This window comes from Phasianus colchicus, chromosome Z (assembly GCF_987193195.1).
Source record: "Phasianus colchicus chromosome Z, bPhaCol1.hap1.1, whole genome shotgun sequence".
NCBI lineage: Eukaryota > Metazoa > Chordata > Aves > Galliformes > Phasianidae > Phasianus > Phasianus colchicus.
In genome coordinates, this window is record NC_143476.1 from 90674437 (window position 1) to 90700219 (window position 25783).

General features: G+C 50.4%; 1 protein-coding gene across 4 annotated transcripts in view; it reads right to left on the reverse strand.

The window, feature by feature from the left end:
• ZBTB7C (zinc finger and BTB domain containing 7C) overlaps positions 1–25783 on the reverse strand; it is a 104546-nt gene that overhangs the window by 33027 nt on the left and 45736 nt on the right. The window contains exons 1-4 of one of the 4 annotated variants that reach the window (XM_090131144.1): positions 20273–20387; positions 16058–16108; positions 15242–15339; positions 340–4146 (exon numbers count right to left, since the gene is read on the reverse strand). The exons of 1 other annotated variant lie outside the window; for it this stretch is intronic. The gene's annotated coding sequence lies outside the window, so the exon portion shown is untranslated. Of the gene's footprint in view, positions 1–339; positions 4147–15241; positions 15340–16057; positions 16109–16486; positions 19796–20272; positions 20388–25783 lie in introns of those variants that run through there. 2 more of the 4 variants (XR_004167442.2, XM_031597094.2) reach the window with 2 other exon arrangements.

Below are 25783 nucleotides of genomic sequence, written 5' to 3' on the forward strand. Positions count from 1 at the left end.
CCTGCGATAAAACCCCATAAACTGAGATGCGGCGTAGGGGTTGGTACAGAGCCAAAATCCCTGGGCTTGGTAAGGATTCCCGATACCAAACGAGTAAATCAGAGAGAGAACCACAGGGTCGGGTTGGAACAACAATTAAAACTGCACGGAAACGGTGCTGGATTATTACAGGGGATCAAACGCACCGGGATAATATGGGAAAAGAACACCACTACCCTCCGAGCACAAAACACAGGCTTGCTTCCCCTCACCCCCATAAGCCACGGGAAGGATAAAACAACCTACGTGAGATCTTCTGGGGAAAGAAGAGCAAAGTGGGGAAGCAGAGCAGCTGCTCACCTCTGCTCCGCGTGCCGACGCTGCCGTCCCCAGCGTGAGCCAGGCTGTGTCGGAGCTGCCCCGGTGCCTGCAGCCGAGCGGAGAGTGTCATTGATTTGTGTGAGGAAGGCTAAGCCTTTCTAGGAGCGGTTATGAGAATTCACTCCCACCACTCCCTCTAAACCAAAAGAATTTGGCACGCAGCCCTCCCCGTCCACCTGTACTATAAAGGTCTGAGCGGCATGCGGGACGTGGACCAATTTTACCAGGATCTTTTTTGTGTTTCCTTTCTAAACAAGCACGCAGAGTCCTTTGCAATGATTTTTTTTTTTCTTTCTTTCTAAATCTTTGGGGTTTGGGGTTTTTTTTTTGTTGTTGTTGTTTCTTGTTTGGTTGGTTTTTGTTTGTTTTTTTTTTTTTCAAGCTGACCTGTCATATCCTCTCTGCTTTGACCGCAGGGCACAGGCTCACAGCACCCTGCTCCACATCCCCATAAACCATATTCCTAGAGACCCAGAATGGGGCAAAACAAGATGAAAGCTCCTAGAGACGGAGCTGTCTGTCATTAAACTAAAAGAGTTACATTGCTTTTCTGCACCATGGACCCAAGCAAAGATACCAAGAAGGCGTTCAGAGTTGGGTTTGACTTCACAAGCTGTTGAGATGCCACCTCCTGACCACTGGAACTGGCCCCAAAGCAGCAGCTGACCCATCCTGCCCTTGCTATGGGTCTGTCCCCTTCCAAAAAAACCCTCCTGGCACGCACTGGCACCATTGGAGCTCAGATCACTGGAGCGTGCCGCCTCTTTCTGCTGGGGATGCAGCCTGACCCTACCCAGTTTCCTGGCATGAGTACAATCCAATGGGCTCAGCCACGGCGTTGAAAGACAAATAACAGGATTTGGTGCAGGTCCCTCCCCTTGTTCAGAGCGGGACATTGGGTGGGAACGGCTGCAAAGGCAGGGATGCGTCTTGGGGCGGCCACACTGGGGTCCCCATGTGTGGGTCAGGGGGAGTGAGATTTGCACCTCCATCTTGGAGAGGGACCCCAAGAAAATGGGTTCTTCTAGGGGGCCTGCCCCAAATTCAGCATTAAGTTAAAAACCACAGTTAATAAAACACTAGCTCCTTTCTGGCAAAGGTATCACGATAACACGGAAATACAGATTCTTGCTAATGCAATAAATCTGATCTGGACGCCGAGTTACACGTCACTAGCTTTAATGAAAAACCCCAAATCACAACCAGAGGCGAATCAGCATTGTCACCGCAAGAGGAGTCTGTCTTCCTGAAGCAGGAGGCAAAACTGAGAGTCAGAAACTTATCCCACCCTCTCTGAGTCTGCAGGAACAAAAATAAGCAGCTTCCATCCCCACACCCAAACCACTATCTGCAGCTCCTCCGGCCGCCGGGTTTCTAAGGAGTGTCTGGGTAAATCAGCACAAGACGTCGGTGCGAACAATACGTTTGGCCCCAGATAAGGGCGAAGCAAAAGAACTTGGGCAGCATCCAGCAGCTGCCAACACGGCACGGGGAGGAGTGCCAGCGGCCACCCACCGCCTTCCTGCACAGCCAAGACGTGGAGCCAAGAGTTGGGCTGCGAGGAATGGATGCTGAGGAGGAGCCGGTGTGGACAACGTCGGGCAGGGATGCTCTCCATGAGACCCAATGGGCTCTACCTACAAAAGCAGTTGGGTTCTTCCCATCAGAGCGACTTGCGCCGTCAATCTGTTGGAGGAACAATGGCTTCCTCCATGCCACGCTACAGGAGCACATTGTTTGCCCTGCCATTTCCCAGGGTGGTTTCTCGTCCCGAGTGCGTGGAAATGTTCCCAGCCCATCGCTGACAAATGTCTCCAAATTTCTGCAAGCCAGGAGTAACTTTTGGACGGAGCAAAACGCTCAGAGGGGGGGACGGTGACAAACCAAACGTCTTGGTTATGGGCCTGAGCACAAAAACACCGCGGAGTGTTTGGTGGGAAATGGGGTCCCCACTGAACCCTGGACATAATGTTTCCCAGGTGAGATTGGTGGCTGGCAGCGGTATGAATGGGTCTCCAAGGCTGTAAGGGAAGAGGGAATAACTTGCTTCTAATGGGTGTGAAATAGCAGAAGGAAGGAGAGGAGGAAGGGTGGTGGCAGACCCCACCTCGGCTGGGCAGATTGCAAGCAGAGTGGAAAACAGTAAAAAAGAACTAAAAAGAGGCTGCAAAGCCCAGTGCAGTCCTTAAGTGATGAGTGAAAGCTCTCATTGTGAGGGTATGGGATGGAAAGATGCAGAGGAGAGAGCTTAAAGGACCTCTGCCTCACTGAAAAAATCAGGAGCTGTCAAATCTAAAGTTTTCATGGGTAAAATTAAGTTTAGCATTGTTAGAGCATCCTTATTTTACTGCCAAAACATGCCATTTAAAATTTTTGAAAAGATCAATTTTGGCAAGAAACAAAAACCATCACGAGAATTTCCCCCTATATCTCACAGAAACTGCTCCAAAATGAGCTCCTAAGGCTAACTGGGACGAAGAAGACGTGGGGGCCCCATCTAAATGCTTGATGTGTAGGACTTGATTAGATGATACCTTGGAGTTGGAACTGGATGATCTTTAAGGTTTCTTCCAGCACAACCATTCTATGGTTGTTACGATCCTCAAGGCCCCTTCGAACCTAGCCAATCTATAGTTGTATGATCTTCAAGGCTCCTTCCAACTCAACTATTCTATATTTGTATGATCTTCAAGGCTCCTTCCAACCCAAAACCTTCTATAGTTGTATGATCTTCAAGGCCCCTTCCAACCCAAAACATTCTATAGTTGTACGATCTTCAAGGCCCCTTCCAACTCAACCATTCTATATTTGTATGATCTTCAAGGCCCCTTCCAACCCAAAACCTTCTTTAGTTGTACGATCTTCAAGGTCCCTTCCAATCCAAACACTCTACGATTCTATGATCTTTGAGGTCCCTCCATCCCCACCATTCTACGATCCCATGATACATACCTGAAGGCAGGAGCAAGATCCATTCTTATTAATATTTCAGTCCTTACCTCCTCTTTATCAAGAGGGAATTTCAAGTCCACTTTAGTACAGGACTGGGCAAGAGTTACTAAAAATAATGGTAATGGAATAAATCCTAAACACGAGCAGATGTTATTTTAGTATTATTCAGAATATTTCCACCTTTATAATAAAAGACAGAACACGGAGGTGCTTTACAGAGCCTGATGGAGGGACCCCAGGGCCAGCTGAAGCTGGGTGAGGTGTAACCCTCAGATGCCCAAAGGGTTTGTGAACATATCCATTACCTGCAGCACTACCTCCACTGCCACAAAATATTCCCAGCATCCCGAAGCAAACATGTGAGTGGTGATAAAAACCCAAGGGATGCAAATATAATCTGCCAGGGGACAAAAGGAGGAGGTCGAGGACATCTGCACAGACCCAGATCCCATTGACGGCCGCACACCACACATTTCCATTGCAATCAGCTCAGAGTGCCTTGCACAATTTGCCACCCTGGTGCAATTGCTACATGCAGCTTTGGAAATGCGTTCCCCACGCTGTAATTTCTCCAGCACTTATTTTTTGCTTCGCTCTCCCATGAAATCACAACTCCTCACCGGTTTTGTCCACACCATTCCACCCCTGGGACTGAACAAATTGCCTCAGGGCTCTAATTGTGGGTTACTCACCCTCTCTGCTTTCATTTCCACAATCCCCCAAATTTTCCTTATCCCGGAACGAGCACCTCAACAGTAGCTCCCCCAGTGTAGGTGGAAACAAACTTCGTCTGCTTTCAGAAGCCGTGGATCAGGCCATAGGTCCTTGCAGAACCTTGCATTAATAGTGAGAGGCAAATGAGCCATTTTGCTTCTCCTGGATGAAAAAAATATGCAGCTGACCCGATTTACCTTCCTGGTAACGCATTTACAGAATGCTCCCGGGCCAAGGGCTTTGCCATCCGAGATTTCATACAGAATGAAACTGTTGGTGTCATGACCACAGCCTGCTGAAAAATGCCCTTTTCTAAGGGAGAGAGCTCAGCAGAGCCCTCTCTATAATGACCTCAGCAATATCAATAACCGCATTTCGGCAGATTCATTATCTGCTCACTGCCTGGCCCGGCCAACTGCTCCAAGATGGAGCAAGGAATGCAAACAAGGAATTTTCAGCAGAAAAATGGCATTTTCCTTAGAAACAGCCAGGACTGTTATCTCCTCTCCTGAGGGCTGAGCAGATAGATCAATCTGCATTCAGTCTGACAGCAGCCTCCTTTAGGGCTTGCTCCCCATGCTCCCCACTTCCTGCTCCTCCAAACTTCACAGAACGTTCTCCTCTTTTGCCAACTCCTCTTAATCGTCATTCACTGCTATTAAGGATGCCTAAATCTAAGGGTTTCATATCATGATCCCTGGAAAAGGAAGGAAGTCCAGGCTTCAAAACAGCTTGGACTTATTTACTTCATACCAATAATTTAATGCACAGAAATCACTGCCCAAAGAATCGACCAGAAGGCCAGAAAGTCAGCTCCAAATCTCCTTATAGACAAAATAATGTTTCACAGTCTCCCCATTTGCTCAACTCTTCACTGCAACACATCACAGACAGTGATGGGAGCTGTGAATCTCAGTGCTCATCCCTGCAGAGCTCAACATGGACGGAAGTGTGGGAGTAGTGCACGGGTGCATCCTGAGAGCTCAGTGCACAGAGGTGTGTCATTTATGTACGTATGGGTATGCTATTTATATATATATTATAAACACAAAGGGTTGCTTTCAACTCTCTCATGGGATGCAAATCTACCTAACCAAGCCATGACCCAAGATCCAACCTACCATCTGGGACTAGAATGGCCTTTCAAGAGCATGGCATTTGACTCATCAGGGGAGAAATGGAATTTCATAGTCAGAGAATCATAGGACCACAGAATGGTTGGATTGGAAGGGACCTTGAGGATCACATGACCACAGAATGGTTGGGTTGGAAGGGACCTTGAGGATCACAGGACCATAGAATGGTTGGGTTGGAAGGGACCTTGAAGATCATAGGACCATAGTACTATGGAATTGTTGGACTGGAAGGGAACCCAAGGGCCCCCAGCCCACCCCTCACAGGGGCTGGGTGTGCCCCATGCCAGCTCAGGCTGCACTGGGCTCATTTGTGGCCTTGGGCACTTCCAAGGATGGGGCACCCACAGATCTGGGCAGCAGTACCAGGACTGCCTTCTGGGTAAAGAATTTCCTTCTCACATCTGCCCTACATTTCCCCTCTTTTTGTTGGAAGCCATTCCCCCTTTTCCTATCACTATCTGCCTGCATCAATTTATATGATAACCTCTTCAGTCACCAGCTATGGGTGGTCTTGCACCCAAGGGGAGAGCTACAAATATTGTTATAGGCAGTTCTCAGCCAAACCTATTAACAAGCCCAAAGTGACATGGCTGGGCTGTCACCTCCCCAGCCGTGTCGACAATAATTGCAGGTGGAGCCCCTCACTGCCTCCCACCTCGCTGAATCAGCAGCAATTAAGGGATAAGAGCGCGGTGGAGGAAAATTGCAATTTCCTTGCCTGGAGACGGGGAGGGAGGTCTGCAGCGAGAGCCATGCTGCCTTGTGCCCTGATGGGAGTGGGCTGACAGCAGAGCTGGTGCTGGAATAAATTGGTATTTAAAGGGCAAAAGTCCCACGGGAGCTGAAGCCAGCAGCAGCCACGCTGCTAACAAGGACAGGCGATCTCCAGCAGCCCAGGGCCCCTGATTTATTATTTCAGAAGCCCTCAGCAGAAGGAATCTGCGCAAAAGGGAAGAAAGGGAGAGGGGGAGGATGAGAAAGAGATGTGGAATGCAATGACAAGAAGCACTGGGGGGCAAAGCTCATCCCGAGGGATGAGGCTTCTACAAACAGAAGGACGGGGGGGCGATTGTCTGGCGCTCTAGGAGGGATCAAGCCAAGCAAATGGGCAGCAGCACAACAGCTAACTCCTTAATGAATGCAGAGAGATGCACAACAGGGTGGGGGAGATGAATTCCTGCTCCTTGGGCACCTGACAACGTCCAGAACTGACAGTGTCAGAGCTGGGATGGCATGGGGGAACTTGTGCTTCACACACAGCTGCAGACCCTCAGCAAGGAGGTGCTGGATGTGTATGGGCTGGGATGGCACGCAGTCCTAGCAGGATTACCCACCACTGCGTGAATCAGCAGCGCAGCCTCAAACCAGGAGAAAAGTAATGATGCAGAAAAGGCAGAAACCTCCAATCAATACTTCTGCTCCACGTTTGGAAAGGAGCAGGATGATGTTCTCGTATCACACGAGGAGGATGGAGTGCTTTCCAGTCCATTAGTAACCACGGAGCTTGTTAAACAGCATCCACCGGCGATAAACAACGTTAAATCGGCCGGCCTGCATGGTTTGCTCCCCAGAGCCCTCCACCAGCTGGCTGAGAGTTTTGCCCTGCTGCTGTGCATTTCAATGCATCCTGGAATACCAGGAAGGATGCGAAATGGGATGGCATGATGAGCGGGTTGTCACGGCTGGCACCGATGATGGGTAAAACAATGGGAACACCCCTGAGAGTCATCCATAGAGGAATTAAAGGACAGAGACACAGTCGGTGCCGGGATCTGAGGAAAGCACATCATGCCAAACAATCCCAATTCTGTTCAGGGAGCTGATTACAAGTTCAGTTAATAAAGATAATTGCCTAGAGATAATAGACAGGTTTTGTGAGGCATTTGATTCACAGTGGCAAGGCACCCTGATTAAAAAGGGAGGGCTGTGCCATCACAACAAAGCACACGTGCTCCGATTGATCTCTGCAAACAGCAGTCACACGGACTCAGGCTGTTTCCAGGGGGATTTCAGGAGGCTCAATACCAGCCCCAATATTCAGCGTTTTCTTATCTGGAAGCAAATACGGCGTTGTTGCTGATCAATCAGCTCCATGCTGCACAAACAGCAGGAGCCCAGCAGCCATCTGAGCAGAATGGGACCACGGCAGGAAAGCAGCTGGCTGGGGTCATCACCTGGAGAGCTGTGGCCATGAAAATGTGAGAAATGAGGAGCTGGTACCTCTGGAGACACATTGCCTTGCTGGAAAATGAGTTTTGGGTCAGACATGTCACTGAGCTCGCTGCAGTGTGCCTGGGTGGAAGGAGTGGAAGTGACATTCTGCTCCGGTCCCACTGCTCCATTGCACATATGCTGCCCAAGTGAGACTTTAAAAGGCAGATTTGAAGAGAAATGGAAAATAATTTTGGCATCTGCTTGGGAGAGGAGATAAATCCCAGAGGTATGTCAGCAAGCACAGGTGAGTGTGTAGGACCCAGCCCACTCCTGGGCTTCAAGCAGAGCTGAATTCAGGTTAGGTAATAAACTTCTTCAGAGAGTGGTGATGTAGTGGCACAGGCTGCCCGGGGAGCTGAGGAGTCCCCGTCCCTGGAGGTGTTCAAGAACCATGGAGATGTGGCACTTGGGATCATGGTCAGTGGGCATGGTGGGTTGGGTTGGAGTTAGGCTTGGGGATCTTGGATGATTCTGTGATTCTACAATTCTCTGAATTCTGATGCTGACCTCTTTGTCCCCAAGGAAATCAATCAAAGCTCAATCCAGCATCTTGTACCAGGGACATTTCCATTTGGCCTTTCATGTCCCTAGAGAAAACAATACTTTTGCTAAGTATGAAGCTCAGCAGCACTCAGGGGACAAGCACATGGATACAGCCAGCATCCCCACAGAGAGCACAAAGCCTTTGAAATCCAGTTCTTGTCCATGGCTCCAAATCCAGAAACCTTGCAAAAGAAAAGGCCTTTTGCAAGCAAGAGAAAATGGAAAGGCTCCAGCAGCCCTGTGTGAATCAGCTCTCTGCACTCCACTTGCACTCTATTGAGCATCCTGTTAGCATCGCCACTTCTTTTCTCCTTTTTCCAGGCATCAACCAGCCCCCCTTCAAGCCAGCAGTGTGTTGCCATGTCTTCAGGCTTACTGTTATTTTTTTTTCACTCTTCTGCCTTAGAAAAGCAGATGTTTCTCAGCCCTGTGAGGCAGTGAGCACCAGCACTGCCCCGAGCTGTGGGTGGGTGCTGGCTTTTCCTGCTTCAGGAATAGAAGGGGCGAATGATTCCAAACGCAGATGTTTAACCCAAGCAGGCCCCATCCATCATGGGGGAGCTGGGGATTAGAATACATTGTTATTGCTGAAGGTGAATTCAAGAGATAAGGCATTAAATCAAAGTCTTACCTAATGCCAGACATTGCAAAATGTTTCAAACTTGGATGCAAAAATACACTTTGGCTAAAAATCCCTGAATCACGGAATCACAAAGGTTGGAAAAGACCCCCAAGATCCCCAAGACCAACCCCAACCCACTCCTACCGTGACCCCAAATAGAATCACAGAACCATGAAGGTCGGAAAAGACCTTCAAGACCTGCAAGCCCAACACACGCTCCATCGCACCCATGGACCGTGTCCCCAAGTGCCACATCTCCACAGTTGTGGAACATCTGTAGAGGCAGGGACTTCCCTGGGCAGCCATGCCACTGCATCACCACTGTTTGGAGAAGAGAATCCCATCATGAACAGTTTTGATGAAATCAAGCCATGCTGACTGTGGAGACTTCTTCAAAGAAACTCTTTAAGCATCTGTCTTACTTGGCTGCTTAGGTCAGGTCATAGAATCATAGAATGGCTTGGCTTGGAAGAGATCTCCTCCAAAAGAAAGACAATGTAGGGTCTCAGCTTGGGGTACCTGGTCTCCATGTGCTGGAGATCATAGAATCATAGGACCACAGAATGTGGAAAGAACCCCTAAGAATCACTGAGTCCGACCCCCAGCCCCAGATTGCACCATCCAAACCCAAACCCTACAAGCTGAGAGCACCGCCCAAGCACTGCCCACGTCCACTGCCCTGAGCAACCTATTCCATGCCCACCACCTCTGGTGAATAACCTTTTCCTCACAGGTTTTAGCAAGCTGCCCACATGCATCTCTCTCCCCTAGCAAAGCCAGGATGAGCCGTACAATGCAGCCCCCTCCTCAGAAAGATGCCGACTCGACCTCACTTTGCCCTCATCCTTACCCAGCACGTTTTCCTTAGCATTTCCCAAACACCTCCACAGAAAGCCCCAGCCCCCGCACTACCAGGCTCCGCCAGCAGCTCCCCTCGGCTGCGATTAATGCTTGACGAGGCAGAACATCTCCCCACTCAAGACGGCGCAGCCAGAGCAAATTATTTAGAAGAGGGAAAAAGAAATAATAACATCAACCACAGCAGACAAAGGTTTCTTGTCTTAAATCCTTACTCAGGAAAAATGGTGCATGGCGTTGGGCTCCGGTTGGGTGCTGCTGTGTAAGCACTCAGGGGTGGAAGTGCTCATGGGGGCATTGCCAGAGCCCTCTGCATGCAGCAGTGCAGACCCTCAGTGCTCCCCAATGCACTCTGCCCCAAATGGGAGCTTTCCCATTGGAATGAATGAATGAGTGGCGATGCCACCAAAGCATCCCATGGCCAAGACAGCGTGGAGCAATGGTTGACCCTAAAGGTGATCCTGAAGGGCTTCCTGAAGATTTTACTCTGATTGCTCCAGCAGGGCCTGATTTTTCAACAGGTTGAAGAGCAGTGAGGCAGTAATTGCGTCTTTTTCCCCTTGTATTAAAAAAAAAAAACAGGGAAGGAGGAGGAGGAGAAAGGACCCATTTATCACATGCAGTCAAAGTGCAGCCTGCGCTCTGTGAAATGAAAATGAGTCAGTGACACTTTGCATAATGGCATTCCCGTTCTTTCTCTTAAATAATTTGTATTTTAATGAGTCCATTTTACTCCAGCACTGGTTTGTAGCCCCTACAAAGTGCCTTAATTTGATTCTTCCAAATCCCAGTGTTGCATTTTTCTTAACAAAAAGGTGAAGCAAAGCAGGCTCACTGCTCTCCTGGTTCAGATTGGAGCAGGTAATGAATCTGCCTGCAGAGATGGTGCTTATCTCATGGCCTTGCTGTTCTCCAGGCCTGCTTATTGAAAAACTCCCCCACCACCAGATAACGGGAATGGACAAAGTCAGCAGATAAACAGAAAGGCAACAGAGAGCTTTACAGAAGCAGAGCAGCAACATGATTGCTGTCTGATCTCTTCCTGGATCAGGTGAGTGAGCACGGTGGGGATGGGTTGGAGTTGGACTCAATGACCTTGAAGGTCTTGGCCAACCTCAACAGTTCTATGCATGGGCATGGTGGGGTTGGGCTGGGGTTGGACTTGGTGACCTTGGAGGCCTTAGCCAACTTTAATGATTCTGTGATTCCATGGTTCTCTGATGCTTGGCCCCCAGAAGAGGAGTCCCAGGGGGTTGATGGACTCTGGAGGGTATACAGCCTCAGTCAGGTCAGGGTGGGTGATGTTCATGGACTTGAGAATTCTAGGTTGCCATGACCCAATGGATCTTCTTCTGCTCTGCTGTTTCATGCCTGCAGCACCCACTGCCTCACAGCTTCTCCTCCCTCTTTTGCAGCCCTCTGCATGCCACCTCCCCAGCCTTTGTGGGAGCACCAAGTGGCCCAGCCAGCTGGATCTACAAAATCTCCGCCCTTTTCTTGGTTTCTGCCCTACCCTGGGCAGAGCTTCAAAGACCCTCTCTGCGCTGGCAGCATTCCCTGGAGCAAAGCATCATGGATGAAGCCAGTGGGGATGGGAAGAGCCCAGGCAGCCTGGCATCGCGTTGTGAGCTCAGATCCAGGGGCCATAACAGTCTCCATCAGCCCTGGCCCCTATTGGGCTTCCAGGAAGGTGTTCTCAGCCCCAATAGCTCAGCGCTGTTACAAACCCCAAAGAAGGAGGTTTCATTTCCCTTCCAAATCTCACGTCTGCCTGCTAATTCATAGCTCTTTGCCACTCCCATACAACATCCGACCCTTATTCCAGGCTTTGGAGGCATCCAAGTTTCACAGAAGCAAGCGGATGTAAGAGCATTTTCTCATGGGCATGGCTTCCTTCATCACCGTGCTACGAGATGGGGAGATGAGAAGCATCCAAGGGTGCTTCTGGCTGCCCATTGGGTCACTGTCCCTTTTCTCTGCCCCTGCTTGGCTCCATTCCCTCGCCTACCTTTTCCCAGCCTTTCACAGTGATTTTTTCCCTCGGGTTGGTAATTGTTCTCATTGCTCTTCCCTCACAGCCGGCACTTTGAGAGCTGGCTATGGATGCAGTGCCAGCTCACCTTATTCCCAGCTGCTGAACTGCATCAGGAGAGGAGCTAAAATGCTCTTCCCCTAAAAATGGGGAAAAACAGCAGAGCAGAGCAGACCGGAGACGACAGCAGCTCTTATTTTTCACCAGCCGAGTTGTTTTTGGAGGCGTAACACTGGGTTCATTCATGGAGCTGCAAAGTGCTGGCTTTTTGACGGAAACAATGAGCAAGCAAGGATGAGCATGGCAGGATAAATGGCCTGTTTCCTGCCTCCCAACATGGCCCGTTTCTTTCCTATGCTGGCGGCCAGCTGTGGCCACACGGAGCTTCCTGGCGAGCCCAAGGGCATGGAGAGAGCTGCTGGCAGAGCCACCAACGCTCCCTCCTAACCAAACCCAATCAGGGCCGGAGGGGATCTTGGTGCCATCCCAGGTGGCTCTCCCCATGCCACCTCACGTGGTCACCGCAGCTTGGCAGAGCCCTTTTGGCCACACACAGTTTGCTTCAGAGGGATACAAAGAGAGCGCTCTGACTTCGGGTTCTGCTATCGTGGAATCTGTCAGAAGATAACGCTACCTTCCACCAACATAATGGATGAAAGCAGGAGATGAAATGCCATTCCATTATCTATTTATTAAAAGCACCACTTGAGCTGCTTTTATTCGGCGTACATCTCATACTAAAGAGGCACTGCTTGACTGTGTAAATCAGTGAGCAATTGTGTTTTAACAGCCTTTAGAATGGCATTTCCCCACAGCTTCAGATGGACTATCAGACAGAAAACCTCTTCCAAATCTCGCTTATCATAACAGACACTAGCACGGGGCTCTTTACTGCTCCCGCACCACCGAGACAAACACAAAATGGGCTGTTCAGCTCACAAAGCACACGTCGCTGCCACCTCTCAACCCACTGCACGAACATCCTTAATGACAGGTCAAAAGAAATAATTCTGCTAGCAGAGAACTATCCAGCTTGCACCAACGGATGGGGTCCTGGTAGGCAACACAATGGCAATTGTGCAGACCGCTGCTTACCCCCACCTGTTTTTTTGCAGTAATCAGCACTCAGAGAACCAGAAAGGCCTCTTTCAAACCACCTTCCCTGAACACTGTCAGCAAAGCAGAAGCAGTTACGCCAGATTTTCAGTAAAGAGGCACTAGGTGCGAATAACAACATCAGTGCAACAAAATGGAGGCTGTTGTCTTATCTCTGCTTCACCAGGATGAATTGAGATGTCGGTTGGTTTGGTTGTTTTTGTTGTTTTTTTTTCCATGGTAAGAAAAATTCTCAACTCGGAACTCAGGAGCTGGTTATGTTTTAAATGAAGTGCTGACAGGAGACAAGCAAATCATGGTTTGCCTTGCACTGTGGAAGCCAATGGAGGCTCTACCACTGACATGGCAAATGTCACATCTGTTGAGAATGGAGGACAGAGACGTGCCCACACTCATGGAAGAAGACCTCTTAGCCATGGTCTGGAAGCCATCTGAGCAGAAATATTTAGGTAGATAGATAGATAATTGATAGGTAAACAGCCAGATGAGAGGATAAATGGATAGATAAATGGATGGATGAGTAGGTGGATGAGTAGGTGCATAAATGGATGGATGGGTGGATGGATGGGTGGGTGGGTGGATGGATGGAAGGATGGATGGATGGAAGGATGGATGGATGGATGGATGGATGGATGGATGGATGGATGGATGGATGGATGGATGGATGGATCCCCACTATTCTGCTGCCATCGGTGGGATTTCAGCACACACCACAGTAAACTCATTGTAGAGGCTGACCTCAGCAGGATGCTCCTTCACAGTGGCAGCCCCAAACAGGAGCTGACAGGGTTCTGAAACCTTCTGAACTAGTACACAACTGTAGGGAGGATGGTATGCAAGCTTCTTGGCTCTGACAGCCCTGCTGCTGGCCTGCCTCAGAGGGAAATGGCATCCCATTCACTCTATTCCATGGTGTGAGAGGTCACCAGGGAAGGCACACTTGTCACCAAGAATAAACTGTTACAAAGAGGTTGTGTCACATCTTCTTCCTCAGAGATGGAGCCAGCTTCAGTCAGTGGAAAAGCTCCCCTGACTCTGGTGGGCTCTGCGTCCATCCCTAAGCAGCAGGCAGCAAGCAGTGACATTGTCTCTGCAATGACACAGGCTATCAGCTGGCATAACATGTGCCCCAATAGGCACCTTCACACGAACATGCCAAGCAGCCCAGTCCAAACATCTCATTAGCAGAAGTCACCCCAAGACCAGAAAGTTCCCAAAGTGCCAGTTTCCCAGGCACACTGCCTAAACAAATCATCTTCTTTGCTTCTTTGCTTCTACCTAGAGCACATCTTGTCTAGAGCTACTCTGACATCAGAGGAACCAGCAGATTGGTGGGGGCTGCAGCTCACTAAAGGATGGATGAACCCCCCAGTCCATTTGAGATGTTGCAGTTTAGTTTCCAAGAGGAACTTCATAGTTTTCCCTATTTCATGCCTGTATATATTATGTATATAGTACTGCCTGTATATACTACTCTGCTACTGTACAACAGCGAGACATTAAAGATTTGAATGCTCTCCACAATGGGTAGCAAGCCAGGAACAGAACAATAGCAAAGGTGGCATGCACAGAAAAGCATTAAACACAATCCAGACCTCCTGGGAGAAGAAACCAGAGCCATCCAGTAGCAATACTGCCTGCTTACCTGGCTAGTGATGCCCCAGAAACCCAGGCAAGGACCAGAGGAACCTGTGCACAAGGCAAAGACCATATCCTGCCCTGCTCAGCTTAGAGCCCAGCACAGGGAGGGAGGAATCAGCTTCCAGCTGCGTGCAGCCTCACCACAAAACCCAGACTGAGCTATTTCCCCCAGCACCACGCATTTCAGAGTGACTCCTTGCCCAAGATCAGCTCCAGAGGTGGGCCAGGGGTCACTGAGCTATCCCATCCACGGGCACGGGGAGCAGTGAGCCTGTCTGCCCCATGTCTCGCAGTAACACCAGTGGGGTGTCAGTGCAGGAAGCAGTGCAAGCCCGCCTGCAGCCCAGCCCTGCTCCTCAGTGCAGGTCAAGCCTCAAGGTGACAGCAAGCTCTGCCCACCGACCTGCATCCAGCATGGTGTCAAAAATTAAAGCCAAGTGATCGGAATTAAAAGAGAAGTCATACAGAACATAAAACCCAAGCACGAAGGCTACGAAGTCCCTGGATGCTGAAGTATATCATACAAAGGCAGGGCATGGACCTCCCCGTGCGGCGCTGTTCCTCAGGCAATGACCCCGGGGTTGGGCTGCTGCTGTTCAGCAGTGCCAAAGAGGAGCCCGGTGGTCTCGGCCCATCTCACCTGGAGCCCTCAGTGCTGTAGGGCTGGGAAGATCGCAGTGGAAGGGCTGGGAAGCAGCGAGCAGTCCCCTGCTCCTGCCTAAGCTCCCAGCTGGGCTTTGTGCCTGGGAGCATCAGCGCTGCGAGCCAGAGACAGACCATCCCCTGCTCATTAGGGATGCAGTGGAGAAATGCTAAATAATCAGAGGACTGCCTGGCTCTGGAGAGGGCAAGCACCAATTTCTGAAGGGCCCTCCCTCCCCCAGCCCCATCTGATGGGTTTACAGCTCCCGATATAACCACCCCAAAACCCCTCTCTCACTCTGGTCATAAGATTTTAATGGGATGGAGGCATAGGAGAGTTTGGGGTGGTTCATGTGGACATAAAGCTGAGCTGCCTCAGGACTGAACTCCCTCCAAGATGTCACTGCCCACCTGCATGTCCCGCTGTCCCCCTGTCCCATTATCATCCCTTCTTTGTGTAAATACTGCCCGAGTGCTCTTCCTGCCTCCTGGTCTCCGTTAATTGTGGCCTGGGGGAAAAGCAGATAAGAGAGCACTAAAATTTAACTATGTCTCCACAGATGGTAAAAATAAACTGTGATGTGACAAGGGAAGACGGTGGGGGTGATGTGGGTATGGGGGGACGGCAGCCCTCCCTGCTCCGGCCATGGACAGGGGCTGCAGGCAGCTGTGCTGATGGGGAGATAATGATCTCCTGAGCCCTGCCTGCATCTCAGCTTCTCTCTCTGTGACACCTTTCACAGACAATTCCCCCAGTTCTTCAGCAAAAACCCTGCGGCAGAGCAGGCTATGGAGATGAGCTTCCATCTTGCGCAACCCCTGAGATGCCTCAGAGACACCCCAGGTCCCAGTCCAACAACAAGTCTCAATGGGATGGATGTCCCCCCTGCCACCCACTTCCTTGCCCTGTGTCACAGAATCATAGACTGATTGAGTTGGAAGAGACCTTGAAGACCATAGAATCATAGAATGGGTGGATTGGAAGGGACCTTACAGATTGGGTTAGAAGGGACTTTGAAGACCACAGAATCATAGAATGGCTGGGTTGAAAGGGACTTTGAAGCCCCCTTCATCCCCACCCCGGCCGTGGGCTGGCTGTTCCCTCAGCTCAGGCTGCCCAGGATCCATCCATGGCCTCAGGTACCTGCAGGGGCACTCACAGCACTGGGCACTGAGCCTCACTGCCCTCTGGGTGAAGAATTTCTGCTCTGTGCTGTGAGACCTCACCTGGAGTACTGCGTCCAGATGTGCAGTCTTCATTGCAGGAGAGATGTGGACCTAAAGCAGGAGATGTGAGTACCTAAAGTGGGGCTGTGAGAAAGAACGGGGCAGACTCTTTAGGAGGGTCTGCTGTGATAAGACAAGGAGAAGTGGTTTTGAACTGAAAAAGAACAGATGTAGACTGGATATAAGAAAGTTCTTTATAATAAGGGTGGTGAGGTCCTGGCACAGGCTGCACAGAGAGGTGGTGATGCCCCATCCCTGCAGACAGCCAAGGTCAGGCTGGATGGGCTCTGAGCACTGCTGGAGCTGTGAGTGTCCCTGTGCACTGCAGGGAGTGAGACCTGATGGCCTTTAAGGGTCCCTTCCCACTCAAACCATTCTGTGATTCCCCCACCATGAGGTTATCAGCAGAGCAGTCCAGGCTCTGTGCAAAGAAAACAACATCAGTTTTGTTAGAACAAAAGCAGAAGCCATTCAGAGAGATGGTCTTTTTTTCCCCTAGGACCTCACGAAACTACACCAGCACGTAATGCCTCAGCCCCTTGTGTGGGTGCATCCCAGCAGCACGCCAGTCCAGCACTGAGGAAAAAAAGGATGCACTGCAGGGAGGAATGGTGGGGAACTCTCCGGGCTCTCACGCTTTGCTTCAGACCCAGTGTTTGCAGTACACTCCGCATCTCATCTTTTCATAAGGAACTCTTACCAGGAAACAGTACAAAAAGGGGGCATTTCCAGGCGGAAAAATTGGTCTCCCAACGCAATTTTTCTAAAAACTCTTTTTTGTTCGCAACTCTTCTGGGGAGCGAATCCAGCAGAGTGTAACGTGCACTCCTAAATTAGTTTCCAGGCACTTGGGATGCTATATTATTCATTTTTTCCAAACATTAGGTAATGCCTTCTGCCCCTTTCAAAGTCTGCATGAGGGGTCTTTGATCCATTGTGTGACTTGAAAGGTGGAGGGCTACAGAAGCGTTTCTTTCAAGTCCTCGCTTTTTATCAAGCATGTTCTGTTCTGCTCGCTGTAATGCACACAATGGCACGAGAGTCCTGACCTGCTTCACGTCTGATGGGCTGAGATCTCGGATGCATGGGATAAAACAGCCATTCCTAGCCATACTGCTTAAACACTCACAGCCCTATTCAGGCAAACAGTACCCAGGGGTCCACCACGGTGCTGAGAGCGGCAGGAATGGGCACTGTAATGGCTGAGCAATGCAAAAGTGGGGAGCGACTCTGCTGCATTCGCTCCCCTTCCAGTTCACCTCAAGGTCTGGAGGGAAGCAGTGCAGAGCCACTCGTAGTAGCCAGATGCATTTTTCCTTAGGAAAGCATATGGTGTGTGTGACCACGAGTGCCACTGTGCACGTCTGCAAAAGTAAAAACAGTACAGCACAAGGCACCGAAACCAGCGAGTTTTGTCTCACTGTGCTGGCACATCTCAGGGAGCAGAAGTGAAACTGGCAGAGCAGAGCAAAGGGCAGTGCTGGCATCTCAGAGCATCACTCACTACCTCTTGGGGCACGGTTAGGAGCAGTGCTGGCATCTCAGAGCATCACTCGCTGTCTCTGGGGCAGCGATAGGCACATGGGCTTTGGTGGCCACAGCTGTCTACTCCACAGCGAGCCAGAAAGTGATGGCTGTTGGTCTACAGTAAGTCTCCTTTTTCCTACAAAATCCCAGATTAGTGACTGCCCCTGTCCAATAACACAAAGGACCCAGGACAAAGATGCTAAGTGCAATCCACCCGTACCAAAGCAAATATATTTCAGTACCAAATTAAATGCTTGTCCTGTAGACGATTGCACTGGCACATTTCTATCAAAGTACCAGGCTGTTCTGTGTTACCTTGCTGGTCTCATGCCCTAGGAGTAGAACTACCTTTATGGCAGTTCAGAAAGGATGCAGGGAGCCCTTTTCAGGAGCCCTCTTAGTACCCCTACCACAATCCCATCAGGTTGTGTCCCATGTGTGATGGTACACTGTCACCCAGCTGTCCTGCTGGCAGCAAGCTGGCAGCTCATTAGTTTGTGTCCCACAAATCCCAGCAGCAGATAAGGAAGCTCCAACAATCTGACTGTTCATCAGCTTGCAGGTTGGGAGAGGAAATTATTTTCTATCAATACAACGGCTCAATTCCTTCCTGGCAAATTGGAGTTTCTGCTTCTCATGGGGACTCTGCCAGCACAGGGATGGGAACGATCGCTCCTGAGTCACAGAAAGATGCTGTCATGGCCAAGTGGAGCATCTGCACAAATGGGGACTGAAACTGCTTCTTTGAGGGAGGGAGAAAAGAAAAAGGGAACAGAACTGCAGAAGAAACATCACCAGTTCGTAAGACCCAGGCAGAGCCAACACAAGGAAGCCTGTGTAAGAATGCAGAATGTTACCAGAATTACCAGGCACCATCAAAGTCCGACGTGCTGAGCAGCAAATTTTTTACTGCTAAACATGCTGCAAGCGGATGTTTCATACACTGAATCACTCTGGGACTGTTAGAGCTGTTCCAGCTACAAGAATCAAACCCCAGCTACCACAAGTGAGGAGAACCCCACTATCACACCATAATCACGCACCCCATACCTGTGTGGACCCCAGCCCTGTGAGCAGCCCTGGGGCACAGCTCGTGCCCAGCCAGCAGCCTTCCCAGCTCCTTGTTTACAGCCAAGCAGGTCGCTCCCCCTGGGAAAGCAGCTGAGGTATTTTCCTGCTGATTACAGAGGAGGGAGTGGGGGGTGTGGGAGCTGCAGGGGAGTTGGGTCTCTGCTTCAGGCCCTGATTAAAGGCTGTGGGGAATGAAGCGTGGCTCCGAGGCAGCTCTGCTGGCAGGATGTGGGGAGCAGAGGGCTCTAGGGTGGAGCGAAGACAGATGTAACGAGGCTCAGAATGCCTACATAAGGGTCCTCCTCTGCACTTGTCTAAAGAAGAGCCCTTCCCAAAGCCCATTCTCATCTGTCTATGCCACCTTGCTCCACAAAGCTCGCACTCAGCTTAAAGTAAGCATCTCCCCAGGGCCCATCCACCACTCCCAACACTGCACGCATCCTTGTGGTGCAGGAGCAGCACAGACATATGGATAACCCTTACACTGAAACACGTGTAAGGCAGCACTGGTGAACACAAAGGTTTGCTCCACAACAGAGGAGCAAGGGGCCTGGGCTCAGCCCCACCATGAGCTCAGCCAGCATGCAGCAGGCAGTCCCACAGCAGAGCATCCCACCTGGTGCAGTGCAAGACAGTTCAGGTAAGCAGCTCTGGATCCAGCTTTGACATGTCTGAATCAGCTCAGATCATTAAAAAAAAAAAAATGTTCCTTTCTTACTGCTGGAGAACAGTAGGCAAGAACCCAGCTCCTGCATGACAGCTGCAGAAAGCCTTGAGATGACACTCAGAGCCCAGGCTGCAGCAAGGCCAAGCACAATGACAGCCAAAAGCATTACCAAACATTGTTCATATCACTTGTGTGAGGCTGCAGTGACCCTGCTGCCTGCTCCTTCCAGCAGCACATATTCATGACTGCATCTTCCGTGGATTTACAAAGCGGCAATTAGCACTTCTGTCATTTATAATGGGAGGGGATCGTGTCCTTGCTGGAGCTGATTTGTGCTGATCCATCAGTGGCACAGACAGCACAGCCTTAGCTCCTGCAGAGGTCCCTGGTGAGAGGAGGGCAGGGCTGGACCCACAGATGTCACAAAGGAAACAGGAGCATCACTTTGTGTCCTGCTTCCCTGTGACTGTTTCCTGAGAAATAGCAGAGGGGAAAAAAAGGAAAGGGAAGGGAAAGGGGAAGGGGAAGGGGAATGGGAAGGGGAAGGAGAAGGAGAAGGGGAAGGAAAGGAAGAAAACAACCACAAAAACTTTCATCAGATCCCAAACTGCACTTCTGGTTAAGAAGTCCTGCCCTGCAGCAGCTCCTATCATGCCCATGGTCCTACTGCCAGCAACCTATGGCCAGCTCAGCTGTGTCCCCTTTCCTCACACAATCATAAGGTTGGAGAAGACCTCCAAGATCCCCAACCCACCATGCCTACTGACCACGTCCCCAAGTGCCACATCTCCACAGGCCTTGAACATCTCTAGGGATGGGGAGCCCACCATGACCCTGAGCAGCCTGTGCCACTGCATCACCGCTCTTTGGAGGAGATATGGCTCTAACATCCAACCCGACCCTCCCCTGGAGCAGCTTACATCCATCATACCCCATCCTATCACTGTTACCTGGGAGCAGACCCCCACCTCACCACAACCTCCTTTCAGGGAGTTGTAGAAAGCAATAAGGTCTCCCCTCAAGCCTCCTCTTCCCCTTGTGCTCCAGAACAGGGCTGAGTCACAAAGTCACCTAGCAACACCCATCGATGTAATGCATCTCCAAGGACAGGTGGGAGATAGAGAGGGAAATGGATCCTGCTCACCCACTGACAACCCAGTGTTATGGCCTTGTTCCCTGGGGGGATGATAATCACCCATCCGTGTCCTTCCACAGACACAATGTTTGGATGACCAAGGCCCAGTTGAAAACATCACCTTGCACTCACAAGGACTGGAGACAGCAGTCTGTGTTGCCAAACAGGGAGCTGATAGCTCCACGTGGGTGTTGGGCTACTGCCAATGGGTGCTAGATTGGAGAATGAACCCCAGATGGCCACCAATGGGCTCACTGGGTGGCTCGTTGAGTGGCTCATAGGGGGCAAAGAGGCTCTGAGCTGCAGTGAGCAGGCTGGGGTGGCTGGGGAAGGTCGGGTTGGATACTAGGAAACATTTCTCCAAAGAGAGGTGATGCACTGGCTCAGGGAGGTGGGGAGTCCCCATCCCCAGTTCCCCGTGTTCCAGAACCACGGAGATGTGGCACGTGGGGATATGGTCAGTGGTAATGCTGGGGTGGGTTGGGGATCTTGGAGGGTTTCTCCAATCTTCATGATTCTGTGGTTCTATTTAGGGACATGGGGGTGAAGGGCTTCCCACCAAGCCCTGAAGTTTGCAAGGACAAGGGGATTTCTCCATGAAGCCTTAGCAGCATGCAGTCATCCAGGAATCACTCCAAGCGACAAAACAGCCGCTGCTTTTGTGCAATCTCTGGATTTGCTGTGTTTGACAAGGGCAGAGCAAATGCTGTGCGTTCCCACTTGGTAAATTTTACATGAGATGAGTGACACAAATGCTCAGAGACATGTGTTATCACGGGTCAGCTGGGCTCAGGTCCCCAAGCAGCTCCAAGCTGGCTCCATCCCTCGTGCACATCATCTTTTCCAGGCAACCCCAGCACAGGTTTACTGGGGCAGGGTCTCATGACATAGGCAAGAGAATGGGAATCCTCATAGCCTCAGGTTGTGCCAGGGGAGGTTCAAGCTGGATAGTAGGAAAAATTGATTCGCTGAAAGAGTAGTGATGCAGTGGCACAGGCTGCCCAGGGAAGTGTTGGAGTCCCCATCCCTGGAGGCATTCAAAAACCATGGAGATGTGGCACTTGGGGACATGGTCAGTGGGCATGGTGCAGGTGGGCTTACTCCCAGGGATCTTATTGGTCTTCTCCAACCTTAATGATTCTGTGATCTTCTTCCTTTAAGGTAGGGCTCCACCCTAAGCCTTTATGGGTTTCTCACTCATAGGAAAGCACTAACAACATTTTCCAAATCTGCTCAATATTTGGAGTTTTGTGCCAGGACTTGGGATCCAGGGGCTCTGACCAATTTAATAACGGGGAAGATAATTGCAGGGTGCACACATTCAAGGAGCAGAGAAGAGCCACAAGCGATAATCTTTGCAACAGGCGGCACTTCTCCTTGTCATGCAGCTCAGGCTGTCAATACGAGGATATTTAGGCAGCAAACAAAGCAGAGAACACAAGTGACTTTCATAACATGCTGCAGATTGGCCCGGTGACCACAGCAATGTGGGCTGCAGGGCCATGACCAACCCCAGAAAAGGCCTTATCAGCAGCTAACGAGTCCATCTGCTTTGAAAGCACCCAGCTGCTCCCACCTTCAGCGTGACCTCCTTCCTTACCCCCGGCCCCAGGTTAGATCATTAGCTTGATGAGTAACCACCACCACTGATGACTAATGGCTCGTTTGCTGCCGAACAGCCTAAAGTGATTCAGCAAGGGGGCAAAGAGCTCAGTGCAGGTCACTGTCACCGTGGATGAGTGCCGCCGTATTTATTTTGGGGAGCCTTCCCAAGGAAGGCTGCAAATACCTGCAGTGCACTGGCTTCCTGCCTGAGAGCATCAGGGATGGCCCAGCTCTGTGGAGGTTGATGGATGCACCACCTCAGGGCAGGCTCTGGCAACACACTTCCCTTCGGCAACGCTGGGCTTCAGCTCTAACATCTACTGTGGTGCCCTCGTGGCATTTACCAAATTGAACAGAGCACTGCTGGGAGCAGCCCGGGCTTCCCTCATTGCCAAATTGCATGTGAGATGAAAAGCTGCCCAGCGAACAGGCTTCCTGCAGCTTTCCTTGCAGTCACAAGTTCCATTCTGGCTTCTTGAGGTGGTTTCTAGAGGAACCAAACACACCATGCTGGGCATGACACCATGTTTCTAATAACCTTCCTGGAACACATCGCCAAAACGCCACATCAGCTCACTGGTGAGTCTGCTCCTCACCATGCATGCTGGTAGGGGAATCTTAGCACAATGATCTCTCCATCCTGGGGTGAACTACGGAGCTGGGAAGGACCATTTCTGAACAGCCTGGTAATGGAAACACAACCCTGAATTCTGCTCTTGAGGTTGGACCCTAGAGAGTGGAACCATGCTTCAGCCCTGACAAGCCAGCAACTCGAATTTATCCCACCTGTGGGGCAACAGCCAGCAGCACGAGCCATGGGCACAGCCTACAATCAAGATGGTTTTCATGACGTGGTCATCCTAGGGGATGATTTTAACTCTTGGACTTGATGATCCTGGTCTTTTCCAATCTTAATGAGCAGGCATGGAGGGGATGAGTTGGGGTTAGACTCGATGGTCTTGGCGGTTTTTTCCAACCTCAGTGATTCTGTGAGCAGGCATGGTGGGGTTGGGTTGATGTTGGACTTGATCTCAGTGGTCTTTTTCACTCCTAATGGTTCTATGAAACCTGCACCAGTCCCTGACCTGCTGGGTGGGATTCACTCCAGATTAAGACCTCTGAGCTGGGGTGCCCACATGGAAGTGCTGGATTTAGTTGATGAAACATAGGTTCCCATCGCCACGTTAGACTTCCTCAGCTATTCAAGACCTGTGTGTAGTTTTGACAGGTATGGCCCTGGACCTGCATGCCTGCTCATTGACAGCTGGCAGCCACGCAGTGTGCCTGAGGGTAAAGCTAGACACATGTCTAGCAGCTGAATCATGACCTACATGAGTGCTGGCTGCCTCAGCTCTTCCTGCAGTTGATGGGGACACAGAGTCAGCGCAGTTCTTAATGTCTGCAGAGCCTTATCAGCACCTCCTTCAGGGTCAAACACCCTCCAGGCTCTGCACTGACCAAACATCCACTGACTGCAACAGAAGATCATCTGTTACAAATACGAGTGCTGCCCTCCCAGCCCAGCCTAAGCGCCAGAGGTTCCTGACAGTGATGGAATGATGGCTCTTCTCCTCTTCCTGGGTAAAAAAATGGAAATAATGGAGTTGGCCATGTTAGGAAAGGGCTGTGGGATCTGCAGATGGAAAGTGTGAGATAGGATCACGCTGCATTGCTATAATAACAGAGGGAAAGCAGAAGCCAGCAGGAGAAACAGAAGGGGGAAAAGCCCCATGTAATAAATAACAGTCTACAGATAATATAAATCGAATGCATTAAAAATCCAATCCTCTGAGAAGCAGCTGCTTCATTTTTACTGTTGATAGCATCAATATAAGAGGGGAAATTACCACCTTGTGCTCTGCAACACATCACACTGACTTTCCCTTAAAAACTCTAATGTACCCTGGATTGCAAAGCCCATTTAAAATTTACCATAAAGCACAGGATCTCATAAACTTTACAGCCCCCAATCACACGCACTCAGAGCTTTTGCTCAGATCCAATGGGCGGCTCAGCCACCGCCGCCTGGCTGCAGACAGCAGATGGGGAGCAGAGCAGGCTGCTGCCAGCCCCAGCCAGCTGGATGGACAAGGAACCAGGCTGCAAAGCAAGCTGGCAGGCAGCTTTGTTAGGAGTGCCCTCGGAGCTGCCATGCACCAGCTCTCGCTTCTGGCACAACGTGGGGTAGTCATAAGCAAACACGATGTGGCCTCGAGTGCAGCTAGAGACCTTGAGCTCTGTGCTGTGTGGTGGGACACACTGAAAATACAACTCTTTGCAAGGTCTTGGGTGAAAAAGCCTGAGTTGTTTCCATGAGTCCAGGCTTGCTCCATCCCGTGCAGAACCTGTAGTGAAGATGGTGAGAGTTTTTAATGAAGGGAGGGAGCGTGCTGATCATCTGCTCCTGCAGGCATGGGTTCCACTCCTAGGTGGATGAGGGACAACTAATGGTGCTCCCAGTTTTGCTCCTACATAAAAACGACTCCTCCTGCTGTTCCTGTGACATAAATCCCATCCTTGTGAGGAAGTACTGAAGATTTTGGTTTAAGCCATAGAGAAAGTGGCCCGTTTCAAGATGCACACTCTTTGGATGCCTGCATCATACACACAGCTCATAAGCTCTGCCTTAAAATTCCCCCCCCCCCCCAGAACCCCCTCCAGCTCAAAAAGGCAGGAGCTGCAAACACCTGCAGTGCATCATTTTTGCAATTGCACATGAGATTGCCTGAAGAAGGAGCCTGAGGTGGAAGGGTTAACCCCAGCACAAGGCAGTGGACAGGAAGGTCTCCGGGATGGAGCAGCTGATCAAAGGGTAGCTCAGAAGTTATTTAAAAATAAACCAGAAAGTAGAACTTCCAGGCAGTTGCCGCCATAATTACAATGCAGACAACGGAGCCGTGGTGCTGTTAAGGTTACTGGATTTTCCGAGCAGCTGTGTTTAATTTACTTAAAATATGCAAAGCCATCAGGTCAGATCCCATTAGCAGAATCACTCCAGAGCGCTACAAGAGCCCAGCGCTGCAGAACTGCAGAGGGAAAAAACACAGGCACAAAATGCCCCTGAAAAAAAGTGGGAGATGATTGTAATGGCCAGTGGGAACATGGCTCTCCTTCCCTCTGGGCAGCAGCAGATGCTGAGTGGTCCCATATCATCCTGGATAGACTCCTAAAGGCAAGAGACAGCAAGGCAATGCTAAGACCCCCAGAACCAGAATCAGTGCCAGCACCTCCACTGACTGTTGTGGGGAAGGTGTTGAGAAAACCTGGAATTGAGCAGTAAGGAAAGTGCTGTGAACGTGCTTTCCTATAGCTGAAAGCAGTTTCTGTGTCCTACAACCCATTTATGGAGATGTGCAACATCTCTTCTGCATCCTTCAGTGGGGGAATCCAACCCGAAGCGCTCACAGCCTGCCTGAGTGATGGGAGGTTTTGGGGGCTGTGAGGTCAGGTTTTCACCTCCAGAGCTTTGTTTCCTAAAGAGCCGTTTCAAAACACAGGACTGGAAAACCAAAACCTTCTTCTCAGGGACAAAACTAATAGACAGCATTTCAGTTGAGGTTTTTATGTGTGGGTTCTTGGTGTTTTTGTTTTTGTTCTCATTTAACATTAGCTCAACACCAGGGAAGGGAATATCAAGGTTTCCTCCACTCTTCAAGGTTCCTACCAGCTCTATGTCCAAATTTAGCAAGCAAGACTGACGTAATTGCCAGAACAAAAGGTA